Here is a 23904-nt window from a genome sequence, read left to right on the forward strand (position 1 = left end):
AACCATTGAGCAAGAAGCTCTAGCTTTGTTGTTAGCTCTGCAATACTTTGAAGTGTATATTGGGTCTAGTGCCCTACCAGTGATAGTATATACTGACCACAACCCCTTAGTGTTTCTCCACCGGATGTACAACCAGAACCAGCGCCTTATGCGTTGGGCTCTTATTGTGCAGAATTATAATTTGGAGATCTGCCACAAAAAGGGTTCTGATAATGTGTTTGCAGATGCTTTGTCTCGTGTGTAAAAATGATTTTTGTATGTTTCGTGAGGTTGACTTTGTTTGATCTTGTGAGTAGTCATTGTAAAAACTTTGTTCTCAATCCCCCCTAGGGTTGCTCTTTTAAGGGTGGGAGTGTTACGGATACAGGTATCCAGTGTATGTATCCTGTGTGTGTGTTTCTTTTCTCTACTTCTCCCCTCACAGGTGACAATCATCATTCCCCAATCAGTCACCAACCAAGACACCTGCTCCTTTTCCCTCAACCAATCACATCCCTTTCCCTTGGTTTAAAAACCCAGCCAGTTTTCTCTTGAGTTCAATCTCCCTCTCTCTCTCTCTCTCTCTCTCTCTCTCTCTCTCTCTCTCTCTCTCTCTCTCTCTCTCTCTCTCTCTCTCTCTCTCTCTCTCTCTCTCTCTCTCTCTCTCTCTCTCTCTCTCTCTCTCTCTTTTGTTTTTGGCAACTACATGTCACTTTGTATGTGAGTATTGTTTTTGTTAAAGTGTTGACTGTTTGTTTGATGGTGGGAAAAGGGGGTACCAAGACAAGTCGCCCATGGGCATACACTACCCGTAGGTAACCCTTGTCTAAATACCCTAGTTAGAACTGGGCGGACCACCCACTGTATTTTTGGTTAGTTAGCTAGCTGTTCTTGAAGTAGGCTAGTCTAGTTTAGGGGTGTTTTGGATTATTGTTTCTTTCCTTGGGTCCAGCTCAGCCCCTTTTCCTGCCCCCCTTTACCGTGTGTTTTAAAATAAACCTTTAGTGTTTGACGGTAAATTTAAGTTGTCTGTGGTTTTTGTTCTCACTGTTCTTTATCACTATTATAATTTGCATGAGTTATGTTACGGGTTTCGTTTCCATCCCCCCCCTAGACTGCTGGGCCAAAGGGATTCGTAACAATTAGATTACTGCAATGCTCTACTCTCCAGCTACATGGACAAAGCACTAAATAAAACTTCAGTTGGTGCTAAATACGGCTGCTAGAATCTTGACTAGAACCAAAACCAACATTTTTATCATATGACTCCTGTACTAGCCTCTGCACTGGCTTCCTGTTAAGACTAGGGCTGACCTCATGGTTTTACTGCTAACCTACAAAGCATTACATGGACTTGCTCCTACCTATTTCATATGATTTGGTTCTGCCATACATAAACCTATGCTTCGGTCACAAGACACAGGCCTCCTTATTGTCCCTGGAACTTCTAAGCAAACAGCTGGAGGTAGGGCTTTCTCCTATAGAGCTCACTGGCTTACTAGTGCTCTTCCATGCCGTTCCTAGGAGGGGTGCGTCACGTTGTGCCAGGCTTTTTTGCGCTATACTCTTATCTGGTGAACTTAAGTACCCCCCCCGGAGGACCTGAGCCCTGGAACCATGCCTCAGCACTACCTGGCCTGATGACTCCTGGCTATTCCCAGTCCACTTGGTCCAGGCTATGGAATCCTGACCTGTTCATCGGATGTGCTAACTTGTCCTGGACCTGCTGTTTTCGACTCCTGAATGCTTGGCTATGAAAATCCAACTGACATTTACTCCTGAGGTGCTGACCTGTTGCACCCTCTAAAACCACTGTAATTATTATGGTTCATTGGATCAGTCTAAAACTTGCACATACACTGCTGCCATCTAGTGGCCAAAATCTGCGCCGTGGCTAGAATAATACATTATGGATTTTCTCTTCCATTTCAAAGATGGTACAAAAAAACGCATGTTTTTTTCTTTTGTATTATCTTTTACCAGATCTAATCTGTTATTCTCCTACATACAGTTCACATTTCCACAAACTTCAAAGTGTTTCCTTTCAAATGGTATTAAGAATATGCATATCCTTGCTTCAGGTCCTGAGCTACAGGCAGTTCGATTTGGGTATGTCATATTAGGTGAAAATTGGGGAAAAAAGCATCCAATCCTTAAGAGGTTTTAAAGTATTATTGATCGATCCATGACTTTTCAGATCACCCAGTAGTGGGATCTGGAGAGTTACAGTGAGGGGGAAAAAAGTATTTGATCCCCTGCTGATTTTGTATGTTTGCCCACTGACAAAGAAATTCAGTCTATAATTTTAATGGTAGGTTTATTTGAACAGTGAGACAGAATAACAACAAAAAAATCCAGAAAAAACACATGTCAAAAATGTTAGAAATTGTTATAGATGTTATAAATTTGCAAAATGCTAATCATTTTATAACATTTTTGACATGCGTTTTTCTGGATTTTTTGTGTGTTATTCTGTCTCTCACTGTATATAAAATTCTTACTAATTTGCTAGAGAACCAGTTTGGATTTAGTTTTTCTCAGTCGCATTTCTTAGATCAAAAGTGCCATTCTTGATACTACTTGTACAAATTCCAAATCATTTAGTCACTTGTGTACATCATTAAAGCAATTTCTTATTCCTTTGAACAAATTGCAATTGCTTTTGTACATATTGCAATTGATAATGTACAAGTGTCAGCTTTTTTCCACATTTTCAATTGCTCATGTCATGTTGATCAAAATATAGTAGATGGTTCTCTGATGAATAGTCTTACCCCTCAAAACATCTAGGCATTAGATCCTTGCAGAAGCCATTACATGCCAAATTGTTGAACTATTTGTCATAAACTGTCAAGCATAGTTTTACACAATTCTATTAGACCTTTTGTACAAAAACGTGAATTGATGAATGGTGCAGGTGAAATGGACCCTCACTCATGAAGGAATGTAAAGTGTTAGTTCAACCAACAATCAACCAGTTGTCTAAATTGCTCAAAGGTGCATCTCATGAAGAATCAATTGGCAAGCATATATAGACAGACCACAACACAGAGTTGCAATTTTCCAATAATGGATGGACCAGGAAACGAACAGGGTCAACAGCCAAGAGGAGGAAGAAAAGGAGCAAGGATGTGTGGTGGAAGGCAAAACAGAGGAAGAGGCAGAAGAGGACATAGGCGCATATCTGATGACATAAGGGCCACTATTGTAGACCATGTTGTCAATCATGGCCTTACAATGGCTGAGGCGGGTCGAAGGGTGCAGCCGAATATTGGGAGATCAACCGTGTCCTCAATAGTTCAAAAGTTTCGAAGAGAGAACAGGTATGTACACCAATGTACAGTGCCAAGTTACTGTATATAAGCAGTATACTGTATACTTCCTACAATGCTTCATATTACAGTAGTCCACTTGTATTTCACAGCATACAGAAATGTACTCTATACAGATACATACTGCACCTTACATGCACCCACCTGTATGTTTTACAGTAAAATGTGTGTTCGCATAGACAAAAACTATGTGAAAGTGTGCGATGCATCACTGCATTTTTCCCCACATAGGACTGCAAGATTACCTCAAACCGGTGGCAGAGGACGCCTTTTCACACCTCAACAGGAGGAGGCTATTTGCACCATGGTCCGAGCAAACAATGCAATGAGACTCAGGGAAATACAAAGGACCATTATAGAAGACAACGATGTCTTTGAAAACATCCATACGGTTAGCATCTCAACCATCGACAGGGTGCTGCATAGAAACCAGATGAGTATGAAACAGCTGTACCGTGTACCATTCCAAAGGAATGAGGACAGAGTTAAGGAGCTACGGTACCAGTATGTACAGGTAAAACATATATCTATGTAACTACTTTACAGCAACATTTTATAGTGATACATAGTACAGTAAGCATAAACTGCACACATTTCCCTTGCTGTGGAAGGAACATGCAATATATGTACATTTTATGTCACTCTTCCTTACCAAAACAAATTCAACTGTGTGTTCTGGGATATAGCGTATAATGGAGTTGGAATCAAGTGAACCCTCTCACAACTTTGTATACGTGGATGAGGCTGGCTTCAACCTGACCAAATGCAGAAGGCGGGGTCGGAATATCATCAGTCACAGAGCTACTGTGGATTTGCCAGGCCAACGGGGAGGAAATATCACCATGTGTGCTGCTATTTCGGAGCATGGTGTCCTAACCCATATCCCCCTTATAGGGCCATCCAACACCCAGCATCTACTCAACTTTTTAGAGACTCTCTACAGGGCTCTCATCCCTGATGATGAGAGGGGTCTGTTTAGAGAGGATTTGCCAAAGTATGTGGTCATTTGTGATAATGTGAGTTTCCATCGATCAAACATCATAAGGCAATGGTTTGTGACCCACCTGAGGATGCTCATAGAATTCCTCCCACCTTATTCACCATTCCTTAACTCAATTGAGGAGTTATTTTCAGCATGGAGGTGGAAGGTGTACGATCGTCAGCCACACACACAGATGACCCTGCTGGCTGCAATGGATGCAGCATGTGAGGACATCACAGTAGACGCCTGCAGAGGATGGATAAGGCATTCCAAAAGATTCTTTCCACGTTGCATTGGAAGGGAAAATATCCGGTGTGATGTGGATGAGAATATGTGGGCCGACAGACAGGAACGTCTGGATGTGTAGAGACAGCACTAGAACAGCGCTGCGGGCAAAGTTGTGCCTTAGGGGTGGTTTCCTGTGTTTCTTTCTAATTTCGTTTTTTTTCCTTTGTGCCCCTTGGGTTGTCCAGTCTCTTTCAATCAATAACCCACATACAGTAATATGTAAATAGTACTGTTGAAATTGATATATGCCATAGAAGTGCAGCCTTGTGCATTTTCAATACAGTAACTGTCATCCAAACTGTAGCCTAAGTTTACATCAGGTAATACTGTCAAAGTACACAGTTCCATTGACAACATGCCTAAACATTTTGACGACCTTGTTCGTGAACAATGACTTATCATTCTGATGACACTGACATGATCATTGGCATGAATATTTACTTTTGAGAGATGTACTAAGGATTTTTAGTGACTGACTAGCTTTAGAAACACATCTATTGTATATTGCAGTTTGTACAAATTGTTCTGAGAAATGCCCTTATTATTTTGCACATGTTAGGGATGATGTGAAAAATGCACCAAAGCGACTGAGAAAAACTGTAAGTATAAATTTTGTATGACTGATGTATTTACATTTACATTTTACATTTACGTCATTTAGCAGACGCTCTTATCCAGAGTGACTTACAAATTGGTGGATTCACCTTATGATATCCAGTGGAACAACCACTTTACAATAGTGCATCTACATCTTTTAAGGGGGGGGTTAGAAGGATTACTTTATCCTATCCCAGGTATTCCTTAAAGAGGTGGGGTTTCAGGTGTCTCCGGAAGGTGGTGATTGACTCCGCTGTCCTGGCGTCGTGAGGGAGCTTGTTCCACCATTGGGGTGCCAGAGCAGCGAACAGTTTTGACTGGGCTGAGCGGGAACTGTGCTTCCTCAGAGGTAGGGAGGCGAGCAGGCCAGAGGTGGATGAACGCAGTGCCCTTGTTTGGGTGTAGGGCCTGATCAGAGCCTGAAGGTACGGAGGTGCCGTTCCCCTCACAGCTCCGTAGGCAAGCACCATGGTCTTGTAGCGGATGCGAGCTTCAACAGGAAGCCAGTGGAGAGAGCGGAGGAGCGGGGTAACGTGAGAGAACTTGGGAAGGTTGAACACCAGACGGGCTGCGGCGTTCTGGATGAGTTGTAGGGGTTTAATGGCACAGGCAGGGAGCCCAGCCAACAGCGAGTTGCAGTAATCCAGACGGGAGATGACAAGTGCCTGGATTAGGACCTGCGCCGCTTCCTGTGTGAGGCAGGGTCGTACTCTGCGAATGTTGTAGAGCATGAACCTACAGGATCGGGTCACCGCCTTGATGTTAGTAGAGAACGACAGGGTGTTGTCCAGGGTCACGCAAAGGTTCTTAGCACTCTGGGAGGAGGACACAATGGAGTTGTCAACCGTGATGGCGAGATCATGGAACGGGCAGTCCTTCCCCGGGAGGAAGAGCAGCTCCGTCTTGCCGAGGTTCAGCTTGAGGTGGTGATCCGTCATCCACACTGATATGTCTGCCAGACATGCAGAGATGCGATTTGCCACCTGGTTATCAGAAGGGGGAAAGGAGAAGATTAATTGTGTGTCGTCTGCATAGCAATGATAGGAGAGACCATGTGAGGATATGACAGAGCCAAGTGACTTGGTGTATAGCGAGAATAGGAGAGGGCCTAGAACAGAGCCCTGGGGGACACCAGTGGTGAGAGCACGTGGTGCGGAGACAGATTCTCACCACGCCACCTGGTAGGAGCGACCTGTCAGGTAGGATGCAATCCAAGCGTGGGCCGCGCCGGAGATGCCCAACTCGGAGAGGGTGGAGAGGAGGATCTGATGGTTCACCGTATCAAAGGCAGCAGATAGGTCTAGGAGGAGAGCCTCCGGAGAGCCTCCGTGACACAGAGAAGAGCAGTCTCAGTTGAATGACCAGTCTTGAAACCTGACTGATTTGGATCAATAAGGTCATTCTGAGAGAGATAGCAGGAGAGCTGGCCAAGGACGGCACGTTCAAGAGTTTTGGAGAGAAAAGAAAGAAGGGATACTGGTCTGTAGTTGTTGACTTCGGAGGGATCGAGTGTAGGTTTTTTCAGAAGGGGTGCAACTCTCACTCTCTTGAAGACGGAAGGGACGTAGCCAGCGGTCAAGGATGAGTTGATGAGCGAGGTGAGGTAAGGGAGAAGGTCTCCGGAAATGGTCTGGAGAAGAGAGGAGGGGATAGGGTCAAGCGGGCAGGATGTTGGGCGGCCGGCCGTCACAAGACGCGAGATTTCATCTGGAGAGAGAGGGGAGAAAGAGGTCAAAGCACAGGGTAGGGCAGTGTGAGTAGGACCAGCGGTGTCGTTTGACTTAGCAAACGAGGATCGGATGTCGTCAACCTTCTTTTCAAAATGGTTGACGAAGTCATCCGCAGAGAGGGAGGGGGGGGGGAGGAGGATTCAGGAGGGAGGAGAAGGTGGCAAAGAGCTTCCTAGGGTTAGAGGCAGATGCTTGGAATTTAGAGTGGTAGAAAGTGGCTTTAGCAGCAGAGACAGAAGAGGAAAATGTAGAGAGGAGGGAGTGAAAGGACGCCAGGTCCGCAGGGAGGCGAGTTTTCCTCCATTTCCGCTCGGCTGCCCGGAGCCCTGTTCTGTGAGATCGCAATGAGTCGTTGAGCCGCGGAGCAGGAGGGGAGGACCGACTCGGCCTGGAGGATAGGGGACATAGAGAATCAAAGGATCCAGAAAGGGAGGAGAGGAGGGTTGAGGAGGCAGAATCAGGGGATAGGTTGGAGAAGGTTTGAGCAGAGGGAAGAGATGATAGGATGGAAGAGGAGAGAGTAGCGGGAGAGAGAGAGCGAAGGTTGGGACGGCGCAATACCATCCGAGTAGGGGCAGAGTGAGAAGTGTTGGATGAGAGCGAGAGGGAAAAGGATACAAGGTAGTGGTCGGAGACTTGGAGGGGAGTTGCAATGAGATTAGTGGACGAACAGCATCTAGTAAAGATGAGGTCAAGCGTATTGCCTGCCTTGTGAGTAGGGGGGGAAGGTGAGAGGGTGAGGTCAAAAGAGGAGAGGAGTGGAAAGAAGGAGGCAGAGAGGAATGAGTCAAAGGTAGACGTGGGGAGGTTAAAGTCACCCAGAACTGTGAGAGGTGAGCCATCCTCAGGAAAGGAACTTATCAAGACGTCAAGCTCATTGATGAACTCTCCAAGGGAACCTGGAGGGCGATAAATGATAAGGATGTTAAGCTTGAAAGGGCTGGTAACTGTGACAGCATGGAATTCAAATGAGGAGATAGACAGATGGGTCAGGGGAGAAAGAGAGAATGTCCACTTGGGAGAGATGAGGATTCCAGTGCCACCACCCCGCTGGCCAGATGCTCTTGGGGTATGCGAGAACACGTGGGCAGACGAGGAGAGAGCAGTAGGAGTAGCAGTGTTATCTGTGGTAATCCATGTTTCCGTCAGTGCCAAGAAGTCGAGATGCTGGAGGGTAGCATAGGCTGAGATGAACTCTGCCTTGTTGGCCGCAGACCGGCAGTTCCAGAGGCTGCCGGAGACCTGGAACTCCACGTGGGTCGTGCGCCCTGGGATCACCAGGTTAGAGTGGCAGCGGCCACGCGGTGTGAAGCGTTTGTGTGGACTGTGCAGAGGGGAGAGAACAGGGATAGACAGACACATAGTTGACAGGCTACAGAAGAGGCTACGCTAATGCAAAGGAGATTGGAATGACAAGTGGACTACACTTCTCGAATGTTCAGAAAGTTAAGCTTACGTTGCAAAAATTTTATTGACTAAAATGACGAAGATGATACAGTACTGCTGGCTGGTGAAGTAGGCTAGCTAGCAGTGGCTGCGTTGTTGACTTTGTTTGAACGTGTAGCTGGCTAGGTAACCTCGATAGTTTCAGTACTACACCTTATCATGATACAAAAGCAACTATGTAGCTAGCTAACATAGCACTAATCAAGACGTTCCTTTGTAATGTATTTAGTTTCTACAATTCTGCTTGTCGGTAATAGTTGGCTAGGTTTGGAAAAATGGCTATAGCTGGCTAGCTAACCTCGATAATTACTCTAAACTACACAATTATCAAACTATGACAAAGACAACTAACACTGCACTAGTCAAATCGTTCTGTTGTAATGTATTAGTTTTTACAGTGCTGCTAGTCAGTAAAGGTTGGCTAGCTAGCAGTGGGTTTAGTGAGAGGTCTAAAGCTTTAATATTTAATAATTTAAGTCCCTCAATTCATATTCATTATATAAATAGGCCCGTTGAATTTTGTCGGGCTTGCCGTTCCAAATAAAATGTTTTTTTCCCTCATATAATTTAAATAACTGTTCACTAGGTGTAGGCAAGACCATAAGATAATAGGTAAACTGGGATATGACTAAGTTAATCAGGATGATTTTTCCACAAATAGACAGGTATTTTCCTTTCCATGGTAGCAAGATTTGATCTATTTTTGCTAACTTTCTATTAAAATGTATTGGAGTGAGATCATTTATTTATTTCAGGATATGTATACCGAGTATGTCCACATCACCATCAGACCCTTTTATTGATATACTGCACAGTAATGTAAAGGGTGTATTTTTTTGTTGTTGTGATCCAATACGTAATTTAGTACACTTATCATCATTTGGTTGTAATCCAGAGAGGATAGAAAAAGTATCTAGATCCTCTGAGGCTGTGGAGGGATCCAAATTGTGGATTTAAAAGAAAACATGAATCATCAGCGTACAATGACATCTTTGTTTTTAAGCCCTGGATTTCTAACCCCTTGATATTATTGTTGGATAATCAAACAAGCTAAGCGTCAGTACAGAGACAAAGTGGAGTCGCAATTCAACGGCTCAAAAACGAGAGGTATGTGGCAGGGTCTACTGTCAATCACGGACTACAAAAGAAAAATCAGCCCCGTCGCGGATCACGATGCCTTGCTCCCAGACAGACTAAACAAGTTTTTTGCTCGCTTTGAGGACAATACTGTGCCACTAACACAGCCCGCTACCAAAACCTGCGGGCTCTCCTTCACTGCAGCCAACGTGAGTAAAACATTTAAACGTGTTAACCCTCGCAAGGCTGCAGGCCCAGACGGCATCCCCGGCCGCGTCCTCAGAGCATGCACAGACCAGCTGGCTGGTGTGTTTACAGACATATTCAATCAATCCTTATCCCAGTCTGCTGTCCCCACATGCTTCAAGAGGGCCACCATTGTTCCTGTTCCCAAGAAAGCTAAGGTAACTGAGCTAAATGACTACCGCCCTGTAGCACTCACTTCCGTCAACATGAAGTGCTTTGAGAGACTAGTCAAGGACCATATCACCTCCACCCTACCTGACACCCTAGACCCACTCCAATTTGCTTACCGACCCAATAGGTCCACAGACGACACAATCGCCATCACACTCCACACTGCCCTAACCCATCTGGACAAGAGGAATACTTATGTAAGAATGCTGTTCATCGATTACAGCTCAGCGTTTAACATCATAGTACCCTCCAAACTCGTCATTAAGCTCGAGACCCTGGGTCTCGACCCCGCCCTGTGCAACTGGGTCCTGGACTTCCCGACGGGCCGCCCCCAGGTGGTGAGGGTAGGTAACAACATCTCCACCCCGCTGATCCTCAACACTGGGTCCCCACAAGGGTGTGTTCTCAGCCCTCTTCTGTACTCCCTGTTCACACACGACTGCGTGGCCATGCACGCATCCAACTCAATCATCAAGTTTGCAGATGACACTACAGTGGTAGGCTTGATTACCAACAACGACGAGACGGCCTACAGGGAGGAGGTGAGGGCCCTCGGAGTGTGGTGTCAGGAAAATAACCTCGCACTCAATGTCAACAAAACGAAAGAGATGATCGTGGACTTCAGGAAACAGCAGAGGGAGCAGCCCCCTATCTACATTGACGGGACAGTAGGGGAGAGGGTGGAGAGTTTTAAGTTCCTCGGCGTACAAATCACGGACAAACTGAAATGGTCCACCCACACAGACACCGTGGTGTAGAATGGCGCAGCAGCCCTCTTCAACCTCAAGAGGCTGAAGAAATTCAGCTTGTCACCAAAAACACTCACAAACTTTTACAGATGCACAATCGAGAGCATCCCCTGTCGATTGTGAGGTCTGCACAACGCATCACCGGGTGCAAACTACCTGCCCTCCAGGACACCTACACCACCCGATGTCACAGGAAGGCCAAAAAGATCATCAAGGAAAGCAACCACCCGAGCCACTGCCTGTTCACCCCGCTAACATCCAGAAGGCGAGGTCAGTACAGGTGCATCAAAGCGGGGACTGAGAGACTGAAAAACAGCTTCTATCTCAAGGCCATCAGACTGTTAAACAGCCATCACTAACATTGAGTGGCTGCTGCCAACATACTGACTCAACTCAAGCTACTTTAATAATGGGAAAATTGATGTAATCAATTTATCACTTGCCACTTTATATTATTTGTATTAGATAATGTTTACATAACCTAGATTATTCATCTCATATGTGTATATACTGTACACCATACCATCTACTGCATCTTGCCATCTTGATGTAATTAGATGTATCACTAGCCACTTTAAACAATGCCACTTTATATAATGTTTTCATAACCTACATTACTCATCTCATATGTATATACTGTACTCTACACCATCTACTGCATCTTGCCATCCTGATGTAATGTACCACTAGCCACCTTAAACAATGCTGCTTTATATGTTTTCATACCCTACAATACTCATCTCATATGTATATACTCTACTCCATACCATCTATTACATCTTGCCTATGCCGTTCGGCCATCACTCAATTATATATTTTTATGTACATATTCGTATTCATTCCTTTACACTTGTGTGTACAAGGTAGTTGTTGTGGAATTGGTAGATTACTTGTTAGATATTACTGCATGGTCGGAACTAGAAGCACAAACATTTTGCTACACTTGCATTAACACCTGCTAACCATGTGTATGTGACAAATACATTTTATTTTATTTGGATTTGATTTTAATTGCTAACATTTCAAATGGCCATAATAAATAGATATGCCGATAGTGGACAACCTTGTTTTACTCCTCTTGACAGTTTAAAACTTTGAGAAGAAGCCATTATTTACTATTTTACACCTAGGTTTACTATACATGACTTCAACCCATTTTATAAGAGATTCTCCAAAATTGAAATGTTCCAGGCATTTATATATAAACTCCAATCCTACTTAATCAAAAGCCTTTTCAAAATCAGCAATGAATCGCAAGCCTGGTTTCCCAGACTTTTCAAAGTGTTCTATTGTTTCCAGTACTTGTCTTATATTAACTCCAATGTATTGTCCATGTAAAAAAAACTGTCTGATTAGAATGAATAATATCCGACAATACCTTTTTAATTCAATGTGCTATACATTTTGTTTCACAACACTGAAGTGTAAGGCCTTGTTGAGTGTAAGGCCTTGTCTACCATTTACATAGGAGTGGTTAAAGCTAATAATTGTCCTCTGAGTATGTGTAAAAAAAAAAGTTGTCTACCTCAACTGGTATGCCATCCAGCCCTGGAGTTTCCCCGGACTTAACAGCTTTAATTGAATCAATTTTATATTTAACTAATCAAGTCAGTTAAGAACAAATTTTTATTTACAAAGACGGCCTGCACTGGCCAAACCCGGACGATGCTGGGCCAATTGTGCGCCGCCCTATGGGACTCCCAATCACGGCTGGATGTGATGCAGCCTGGATTCGAACCAGGTACTGCAGTGACGCCTCTTGCACTGTGATGCAGTATTTTAGACCGATGTGCCACTCCTTCTCTGTAATTTGGCCTTCTGGGGGCGGCAGGTAGCCTAGTGGTTAGAGCGTTGGAATAGTAACCGAAAGGTTGCAAGATTGAATCCTTGAGCTGACAGGATAAAAATCTGCCGTTCTGCCCCTGAACAAGGCAGTTAACCCGCTGTTCCTAGGCCGTCATTGAAAATAAGAATTTGTTCTTAACTGACTTGCCTAGTAAAATAAACAAAATAAAAACATGAGTCTTTCTGTATAGCTGTTAGAAAAAAATCCATACAATTAGCTTTGATTAAAATAACAAAACCCTCGCCCACATGGAAATTCAGTAAGTTGTATATGCCAATTATCTCATGGTCCGACCACATTCTGTCCCCTATCAACACTTTTTTTTTGCTTTTGGTGCCACAGAGAATGACATAAGAGAGTAGTCAAGACGACTAGCTTGATTGAGCCTCCGCCATGTATATCTCACTTGGTCAGGATATTTAAGCCTCCATATATCCACTAGTTCCAATATATATAATAAATTAAAAACTTTATTCTGAAACTCGTCAGTCTATTCTTGTTCTGAGAAATGAAGGCTATTCCATGCGAGAAATTGCCATCTGGTACAATGCTGTGTACTCCCTTCACATTACAGCGCAAACTGGCTCTAACCAGAAAAGAAAGATTGGGAGGCCCTGGTGCAGAACTGAGCAAGAGAACAAGTACATTAGAGTGTGTCTGTTTCTCAGACTAGACCTCACAAGTCCTCAACTGGCAGCTTCATTAAATAGTATCCGCAAAACACCAGTCTCAACGTCAACAGTGAAGCGGCAACTCTGGGATGCTGGCCTAGAATAGTTCCCTCTATTATAATAATAATAAGTCATTTATAGGCTTTCAGCGTATTTCTTGAGACCAATGAAATGGGTGGAGCAGAAAGTGATGCTGGGTATTTAGACCACAGTCCCCCGAGAAGATAGCCACCTAAATTTGACTGAGAGACATTGCAGGCTCTTCATCCTCGCTCATTTGTTCCACTTGTTTGCATTTATCCGGCAGTGATTACATTGTCCACATACCTTGTCCTAAGTGGGTTCATTTCTGTGACAACATGTAATTAAGTATATGTGAATAACTCACATCGGAGAGTTTGGTAAAAATGCAAGCATAATAATTCACGACATCCTAATTAGACACTTATAATGCACCTGTTTATATTTCCTACTGTAGATAAGTGCCCCACTATCGCCATCTCTGGGTTGGCATTATGCCCATTATTTTAACAGGAGCAAAGTAGTGTTCAGTGCTGACAATGTCCCTTTTTACTTTGTGGGAGTACGGTTTATTAATGAGGAGCAGTTGATCACATTACCAATCTTGAAGAATCCATTTACATCATTTAGCAGACACTCTTATCCAGAGCAACTTACAGTAGTGAATGCATACATTTCATACATTTTTTTCCTTCCCGTACTGGTCCCCCGTGGGAATCGAACCCACAACCCTGGCGTTGCAAACACCATGCTCTACCAACTGAGCCACACGGGACCACCAACCCATTTGAAATATCCAAACTAATGGAGAGAGTGCTGTGTCAAGTGAAGGCTGTGAAGATCACAAGAGACAGACTTGTTGACAGGCTCTCGAGTGGCGCAGGGGTCTAACATTGCATCTCAGTGCGCGAGGTGTCACTACAGACACCCTGGTTTGATTCCAGGCTGTATTATGACCGGCCGTGATTGGTAGTCCCATAGGGCGGTGCACAATTGGCCCATTGTTGGTCGAGTTTGGCAGTCATTGTAAATAATAATTTGTTCTTAATGGATTTGCCTAAAAAAAAATACATTTCATTGTTTAGATGTTTGTACTTCTTGGCGGAGGAGTTCCATGGAGTAGTGTCACAAGCCAAACCATTTTAAGGAAGAAGTGTTTTTTTTGTTTTTGTCAAGGTACTATTTTTTGGGGGTGGATTAAGTTAGTTAGGATTTTCATTTTACCTTGTTTTTTCAACCCCATCCAGTTTGTGGCGGCAATCCACTTTTTGGGGTTGTAGTCCGAAGAAGATTTTTGCCCCACCCCCTCCCCCGTCGAACACGCTCTTTGACGTCATCGTGGGAATGCTGTTCCATCCGGAGAAATGAACGGGCATCATCAGCACAATCCTCTCAGCGCCTATGTAAGTTGTAGCCTGTAAATGCACAATATATCATATAGTTTGATTGACGAACTATAGTGTCATTGTGGTGTGAGGAACGTCTATTTTTGTAGTATTTTTTCCTAAAGAGGTGTATTGTTTATGAACTTGTGTTCAACCTGATGCTAGCTCGATGTGGTAGCTAGCTAACGTTAGCTGGCTAACGTTACTCCCAACCAACCTGTTCTATCTCGCTAGCATTAGCTAAGCCAGATAGCCTGTAGCTTCTTAGTGTTGCTGTCTGGGTGCAAGCAATTTACGATTACTTTACTACGGCTTGCTTGGGTGTGTCAGACAGCATTCAAATATGATCAACCCCTCCATTATCACATTTCCAGAGAGCAAATGTTAGCTATATTGTCATTAAACTAACGAGTTATCTATTCATCTTGGCTAAGTAATTAGCTAGCTAACTAATGTTGAAGTTATTCAGTGTGGTGTGAGGGTCTGCCAGGTAGGGAGTAACACGAAAGCCACTCAGCCGGTGGCGCATCGTCGGGATGTGCTGCGGTGTAAATCCACTCTCAAAAATTACAGCCTACACACCAGGTGGGTCAATGTTTTCAGCATGTCTGTGAGATCATTAGCCATACACAACATGCAACAGACAAAAGGGAGTTGTGCATTTTTTTCCCTGGTATGTGTCTGTTGCCGGGTTTTAATTTTAATTTTGCCTGTACGCAATAGTGCTAGTGGATGTAACATTAGCGATTCAAATCCACACATATGCTAACTAACCAGCCAGCTAGCGGGCTCATTCTGATATTGATGGTGGTTCTGTTTGGCCACTGACTACTGATAGCTGCACAACTTATTTTCAATGCTTGCCAAAAGATACCGAACCTACCTTTACGCTGAATTACACTGGGTTCAGAACGCAATCATGGTTACTTTAAGACACCATGGAGCCGGCGCGAGATATGGGTCTGAAAACATACCTCAATGCATGGATGGGATATGCCTCTGTACTCCAAATATTACCTTTATCCACCCTGCTCCATCAAAAAGATTGAAGTACTGCTTGTTTTCCCAGAAAACTGGTATTTTTGTCATCATGCTAGCTATCAGTAGCCACAGCAGCCATTATGGAATGGCATGTCTGCATTGAACAATAAAGGAGCTAAAATCAAATGAAAGTTTTATTGGTCATACACAGATTTGTTGATGTTATTGCAGGTGCAGCAAAGTACTTGTTTCTAGTTCCAACAGTGCAGTAATACCTAGCAATAATAAAATAAACTATACACATATAATCCAGAAATATCAGAAGGAGCAATGTCAGATCCCGGAAAATATGCTGAACAAAAATATAATTGCAACACGGTCCCATGTTTCATGATATGCACACAAAGCTTATTTCTCTAAAATGTTGTGCACATTTGTTTTTATCCCTGTTTGTGAGCATTTCTCCTTTGCCAAGATAATCCATCCACCTGACAGGTGTGGTCATTTCACAGGTGCACCTTGTGCTGGGGACAATAAAAGGCCACTCTGAAATGTGCAGTTTTGTCACACAACGCCATAGATGTCTCAAGTTTTGAGGGAGAGTGCAATTGGCATACAGACTGAAGGAATGTCCATCAGAGCTGTTGCCAGAGAATGTAATGTTAATTTCTCTACCATAAGCCGCCTCCAACATTTTTTGAAAATTTGGCCGTATGTCCAAGCGGCCTCACAACCACAGACCACATGTAACCACGCCAGCCGAGGACCTCCACACCCGGCTTATTCACCTGCAGGATTGTCTCAGACCAGCCACCCGGACAGCTGATGAAACTGAGGAGTATTGTTAATAAAGCCCTTTTGTGGGTAAAAACTCATTCTGATTGGCTGGGCCTGGCTCCCCAGGTGCAGCCATGGCAGCGCCCCTCCCCAGTCATGTGAAATTCAATTGACTGATTTCCTTATATATAACTCAGTAAAACCGTAAATTGTTGCATGTTGCGGTTATATTTTATAATACAGTGCATTCGGAAAGTATTCAGACCGCTTGACTTTTTCCACATTTTGTTACGTTACAGCCTTATTCTAAAATGCCTTAGTTTTTCCCTCATCAATCTTCACACAATAGCCCATAATGACTAAGCAAAAACGGTTTGGACATTTTTGCAAATGTATTCAAAATAAAAAAACATTTACATAAATATTCAGACACTTTACTTCTTTGTTGAAGCACCTTGGGCAGTGATTACAGCCTCGAGTCTTATTGGGTATGACGCTACAAGCTTAGCACACCTTCTTTTGGAACCACCAAAGAAGTTTGGTGGTTCCAAACTTCTTCCATTTAAGAATGATGGAGGCCACTGTGTTCTTGGACCTTCAGTGCTGCTCAAATGTTTTGTTACCCTTCACAAGATCTGTGCCCGACACAATCCTGTCTCGGAGCTCTACGGACAATTCCTTCGACCTCATGGCTTGGTTTTTGCTCTGATATGCACTGTCAACTGTGGGGCCTTATATAGACAGGTGTGTGCCTTTCCAAATCATGTCCAATCAATTGAATTTACCACAGGTGGACTCCAATCAAGTTGTAGAAACAACTCATGGATGATCAATGGAAACAACCTGAGCTCAATTTCAGGTCTCATAACAAAGGGTCTAAATGTAAATAAGGTATTTCTGTTTTTTATTTAGTATTAATTTGGTAAAATTTCTAAACCTGTTTTCGCATTGTCATTATGGGGTATTGTGTGTAGATTGAGAATTGATTTATTTAATCCATTCTAGAATAAGACAGTAACCTAACAAAATGTGGAAAAAGTCAAGGGGCCTGATACTTTCTGAAGGCACTGTACATTTAAAGTGGGTAAAACAGTATCTAAACATTTAGTGTCCAGTGTTCAATGACTATGTACATAGAGCAGCAGACTCTAAGGTACTGGGTGGAGGCCGGCTAGTGATGGCTGTTTAACAGTCTGATGGCCTGGAGATAGAAGCTGTTTCTCAGTCTCTCGGTCCCAGCTTGGATGCACCTGTATTGTCTCCGCCTTCTAGTCTCATCATCGTTGGTAATCAGGCCTACCACTGTTGTTGTCAGCAAACTTGATAATTTGAGTTGGAGACATGCATGGCCATGCAGTCATGGGTGAACAGGGAGTACAGGAGGGGGCTGAGCACACCCCTGTGGGGCCCCCGTGTTGAGGGTCAGCGTGGGGGAGGTCTTGTTGCCTACCTTCACCATTTGGGGTTGACCTATCAGGAAGTTCAGGATCCAGTTGCATAGGGAGGGGTTCATACCCAAGGCCCTGAGCTTGGAGGACACTAGGGTATTGAAGGCTGAGCTGTAGTCGATGAACAGCATTCTTTCATTGACATTTCTCTTTTCCAGATAGGATAAGTCAGTGTGCAGTGCAATAGTAATTGCGTCATCTGTAGATATGTGAATTGTAGCGGGGTCTAGGGTGTTTGTTAGATGTAGGTGATATGGTCCTTTAACTAGCCTCTCAAAGCACTTCATGATGATGATGATTGGCTGACACTGCCATTCCAAAATGGCTGCAAATCAAATCAAATCAAATTTATTTTTATATAGCCCTTCGTACATCAGCTGATATTCTCAAAGTGCTGTACAGAAACCCAGCCTAAAACCCCAAACAGCAAGCAAAGCATGTGAAAGAAGCACGGTGGCTAGGAAAAACTCCCTAGAACTCCCTAGAAAGGCCAGTAGCTACTTCTAGTTTTCTGCTGCTGTGGCTACTGCTAGCTAACAAAAAGGGCCGTTTTCTGGGATAACGAGCAGTATTTAGATCTTCTCTATGGAGCAGTGTGGATAAAGGCACAGTGGCATATCCCATTCCTGCATTGAGGTACGTTTTCCGACCCATATCTTGCGTCGGCTCTTCTGTCTTCATGTAAGCATGATTGCGTTCCGACCCCAGTGCAACTCAGTGTACACGAGTAACGGTAGGGTCCGTATCTTCTGGCTGAAACAGAAATGGGATAGGATAATTACGTTCATTTTTATCTCGGTAATTATGTAGTCAATTTCTTAGCGAGTAGCTTAACATTAGATTGAAGTGTGTGTTGTAACTTTAATGGGGTACAGAGTTAATGTTTAAGTTAATTCATTGAGCTGTATCTAAAGATATTTTCTTTACAGTTATTTACATATGTAATTGTATTAGAATTTGGGTGTTGGAGATTGAGAGAACTACATACATACTTCGTTGTATTGGTTAGTATTGAATTACGCTTTTGACTGCAAGTTCCAGAATGCCTTGCGACGTCACGAGTCATTACTTTGAAGATTGTAATCACACTATAGAATAACTATTAGCTTAGGTGTCTTTTTGGCAAGTAATAAATCAGACTGATGCTTCTGGTTACACAGTCTGAGGTTAAAGACATGCTCTGGAACTTTGGTGACTAAATGTTTTTTAAACCTTTACTTTTGGGCTGGATATGTCTATGTGTAGTTTATGCACGCATAATCTATGAGCAAAATTGCTGTCTTAACCAAGAAATCCCTAGTTTGAAAGCGACTGTTTCCTGGAAGCTGTGCAGCTCCATATCCCCTACATTTTCCCCCACATGGGCCAGTCCCCTAGCAATTTGAGTTCAATCAATGAGGTTCAGCCCCTTGCCATTTGAGTAACATCTAATAAGAGGCACATCATGCACACACAGCAGAGCAAGAGAGGGCAATGACGTGGTGCACACATTTGCACATATGTGATGTAGCACGCAATTTCCAGGGAACCACTTTTGGCTCGTGAGCGCTACTTTCAAAAGTACTGGCTAAAAAGTATAGGCTACAAAAGTACCGGATAATCCCTTTAATGCCATACGTTTGTTTGGAAAATGTCCTCACAAGCCAGAATGTTGAATCAAATTCCATTTGAACTTACTGTACCCGTTGTCTGTGCAGTATTATTAAACCAACTTTCCCAAACACCGGTACTACTGAGATTTCTATCACTTGGCACATGCGCAAAACCATGTAAACACCTGGTATGCATGCATTGCGTGCATGTACTTCCGTCTTGTATTGCGCACAAGATATAAGTAAATGCACTGCGCATGCTTCAGGTAAATAGTAACATAGAGAACCCGTTTTGAAGTCAGTTTAATAATATTTCCTGTGGATATTTTGTCTCAAATTTCAAACCATAGGGACAATCGGGTAGTGTGAATGAATGAAATTATATTTTTGTGTCAAATCGCTAATTGGCAACCCTTCCCTTACGGGATTAATTGATACACATTACAAATGAGTAAGCTCAAATATAATTATATTCAAAATTTGCAACATACTGAATGTATAGGTTTTCGTCAATACAAATGTATGTGACTATGTTGTCTAGAGGTCGACCGATTAATCGGAATGGCCGATTTAATTAGGGCCGATTCCAAGTTTTCATAACAATCGGTAATCGGCATTTTTCGACACTGATTTATAGCCGATTACATTGCACTCCACGAGGAGACTGCGTGGCAGGCTGACTACCTTTTACGCGAGTGCAGCAAGAGCCAAGGTAAGTTGCTAGCTAGCATTAAACCTATCTTATAAAAAACGATCAATCTTAACATAATCACTAACTACACATGGTTGAGGAAATTACTAGTTTATCTAGCTTGTCCTGCGTTGCATACAATCGATGCTTTACCTGTTAATTTATCATTGAATCACAGCCTACTTCGCAAACGGGTGTTGATTTAACAAGCGCATTCACGAAAAAAGCACTGTCGTTGCACCAATGTACCTAACCATAAACATCAACGCCTTTCTTAAAATCAATACACATGTATATTTTTAAACCTACATATTTACTTAATATTGCCTGCTAACATGAATTTCTTTTAACTAGGGAAATTGTGTGAATTCTCTTCCGTGCTGTGCAAGCAGAGTCAGGGTATATGCAGCAGTTTGGGCTGCCTGGCTCCTAGTGAACTGTGTGAAGACCATTTCTTCCTAACAAAAACCGTAATTAATTTTCCGGAATTGTACATAATTATGACATAACGTTGAAGGTTGTGCAATGTATAACAGCAATATTTAGACAGGGATGCCATTTAGACTTAGGGATGCCACCCGTTAGATAAAATACGGAACGGTTCCGTATTTCACTGAAAGAATAAACATTTTGTTTTCGAAATGATAGTTTCCGGATTTTACCATATTAATGACCTAAAGCTCGCATTTCTTTGTGTTATATTATAATTAAGTCTCTGACTTGATATTTGATAGAGCAGTCTGACAGCGGTGGTAGGCAGCAGCAGGCTCGTAAGCATTCATTCAAACTGCACTTTCCTGCATTTGCCAGCAGCTCTTTGCTGTGCTTCAAGCATTGCGCTGTTTATGACTTCAAGCCTATCAACTCCCGAGATTAGGCTGGCAATACTAAAGTACCTATTAGAACATCCAATAGTCAAAGGTATATGAAATACAAATGGTATAGAGAGAGAGTCCTATAATAACTACAACCTAAAACATCTTACCTGGGAATATTGAAGACTCATGTTAAAAGGAACCACCAGCTTTCATATGTTCTCATGTTCTGAGCAAGGAACTTAAACGTTAGCTTTTTTACATGGCACATATTGCACTTTTACTTCTCCAACACTTTGTTTTTGCATTAAATAAACCAAATTGAACATGTTTCATTATTTATTTGAGACTAAATAGATTTTATTGATGTATTAAGTTAAAATAAGTGTCTATTCAGTATTGTTGTAATTGTCATTATTATATATAATGTAATTAAAGTGTTCATTAGGGCCGATTCCAAGTTTTCATAACAATCGGTAATCGGCATTTTACATATACGGGGAACGGCCGATTAATCGGCACCGTTTTTTTTTGTGGTCCTCCAATAATCGTTATCGGCGTTGAAAAATCATAATCGGTCAACCTCTGTTGTCCAAGGGACAGCATAAGAACATAGGGGCTAGGTGTTTTATAGCTAGCTAATTACTCACTGGCTGGCTTTTGGCGTAAACAACTTCACATTTCTGGCTGCAAGCAAATTTGATCAATGTCTGATTAACTTTTATCAGATTAATTGAGCTAACAACTCTGTTTAGCTCGGAAGTCAACTGTCTCCTATTGTAAGAACAAACACACCCCACACATTCCATTGATTTGGAAAATCTATCAGTCACATCACTCTAACGTTAGCTAGTTACACAACAACTCCTTCCTGGGTGACCGGTGTGGCAGCTCCCTGCACCTCTCCAAAACCAGTGTATGTGTGTCTTTCACGGGTTGGGTTAAAAGCAGAAGTCACATTTCGTTTGTACCTTATGCGCAATTGACCAATAAAGTGATCTTGATCTTAATTAGCTAAGAAATATCAAGCTCCCAGACATACAGTGCCTTCAGAAAGTATTCACACGCCTTTACCTTTTCCACATTTTTGTTGTGTTACAGCCTGATTTTGTGTTGGAATTGTTTTTCAAAGTGTTTACACTTTAATTACAAATCAAAAGCTGAAATGTCTTGAATCAATAAGTATTGAGTATGAATACCTTCTGAAGGCTCTGTAAGCTACTCAGAGGAGACAGTTGGCAATGGTTTGCCTATCCCAGGGCAGAGTCTGTGCACCTGTTTGGTCCTAGTTTTCATGACAGCTCACTAGATTAGCCAGAATGATATGCAGTGCAATAGCTTATTGAATCTGGAGTGCATACTGTATTGAGTCTTTTGATAAACCACACTTAAATGAGCGAGTCACATGTGTTTGAGTTGACTCTGAAAGTACAGTATTGAACTACGGTGAGTTTGTCAAAAGCATAAAGTTCACATTTACCAGTCAGATCATCTAAAGTCAATGGACAAACCATGGTCTTAATGGTAAATGTTTATCTTTATACCCCTGGTGATTTTGAAAATCTGCCCTGACATTTCTCCACTCTTTCCATTGCAGCATGTGATATTCCTAAACATGACTGGATACCGTTGACTGAAGAGGAAAGGACATCCCAGGTCTTTTATTTTGGAAAGAGTGGTTTTGGAAAACTTCCTTGGAATATTTAGCCTTTTCTTATGCAGAGAAATCCTAATAGGCCTGCTGATGACTGGAACGTAAGGTATGTGTCCCAGTTGCTAGCCAAACAATTTGCTTTAGGAAAGAGTCAACTGGCTATTGCACTGCATATAAATTTGCCTAACTTTTGTCAAAAAATAGGGAATTTCTTTGCCTTATGGTAGATGAGGAAAGAAGATTTGTTGTTGTTGATCTTAACATTGTTGAAAGTGGCATTAATGGTTCAGCCATGTTGACTTTCATCAGAATGAAGAATAGCTTTTGGTAGATGAACAGTGGAAAAAAATAGATCAGAAGATCAATGATCAGCAGGCTGACACAGCACATTAAAGGGGAATGGAAACACTTTAGGACATATAGCAATGCAACAAGTTGTATTCAATCCACTAACACTAAACAGGTGTATAGCCTAGTGTTTCCCCTCCCCTTTAAAGCTGGAATCATTAATGGTGAAACTGCCACGTCCTTTTGGGATATTACAACAGCAAAGAAGTTACTGCAAACAACCAACTCTGTTTTTTACTCTCTGACGTCATTGCACACGCGATAGAACAGCAGAATATGTACTGTGTTGCTCGAAGCATCTCGCCTCCAATAGGTCCACAAAACAATAAGAGGTGCTGGGGCGGACAGGGACGCCTTTCCCCCTATTGCGGATTCAATCTTTAAGACGTTCTCATCTTGCTGGGCCTGTTACAGTGAATGGACACAAGTACAGATGTGGTAGATACATTTGCATGCAGCATTTTATCTATGTAGGCACAGGCAGTATAGACTGTAGATATACGCACACTGATGTGACCTTGGAAGGCTGAATGCTCGAGGCGGTGGGGGAGAGTGATAAGCGAGTGTTGACCAACCCTCTTAAGTCAGAAAATGTAGCGCACTAGTGGAGGAAGAGAGGCTGGGTGTGTCATAGTGTCATGGTGTGTAATAGTGTCATGGTGTGTAATGGTGTGTAATAGTGTCATGGTGTGTCATAGTGTCATGGTGTGTCATGGTGTGTAATAGTGTCATGGTGTGTCATGGTGTGTCATAGTGTCATGGTGTGTCATAGTGTCATGGTGTGTCATAGTGTCATGGTGTGTCAGTGTCATGGTGTGTCAGTGTCATGGTGTGTCATAGTGTCATGGTGTGTCATGGTGTGTAATAGTGTCATGGTGTGTCATAGTGTCATGGTGTGTAATAGTGTCATGGTGTGTCATGGTGTGTCATAGTGTCATGGTGTGTCATAGTGTCATGGTGTGTCATAGTGTCATGGTGTGTCAGTGTCATGGTGTGTCAGTGTCATGGTGTGTCATAGTGTCATGGTGTGTCATGGTGTGTAATAGTGTCATGGTGTGTCATAGTGTCATGGTGTGTC

The 23904-nt window shown here is 42.8% G+C and overlaps 1 protein-coding gene across 11 annotated transcripts in view; it reads left to right on the forward strand.

Annotated features, from left to right (window-relative positions):
• Positions 1-14436: 14436 nt before the first annotated feature.
• The window catches only part of LOC106583454 (transmembrane and coiled-coil domains protein 1), a 29523-nt gene continuing 20055 nt past the window's right edge, over positions 14437-23904 (forward strand). For 6 of the 11 annotated variants that reach the window (XM_014167641.2, XM_014167648.2, XM_014167643.2 and 3 more), the window contains exons 1-2: positions 14437-14538; positions 22422-22584. The gene's annotated coding sequence lies outside the window, so the exon portion shown is untranslated. The remainder of the gene's footprint in view (positions 14539-22421; positions 22585-23904) is intronic. The other 5 variants (XM_014167642.2, XM_014167652.2, XM_014167645.2 and 2 more) reach the window with 4 other exon arrangements.

This window comes from Salmo salar, chromosome ssa22 (genome assembly GCF_905237065.1).
Source record: "Salmo salar chromosome ssa22, Ssal_v3.1, whole genome shotgun sequence".
NCBI lineage: Eukaryota > Metazoa > Chordata > Actinopteri > Salmoniformes > Salmonidae > Salmo > Salmo salar.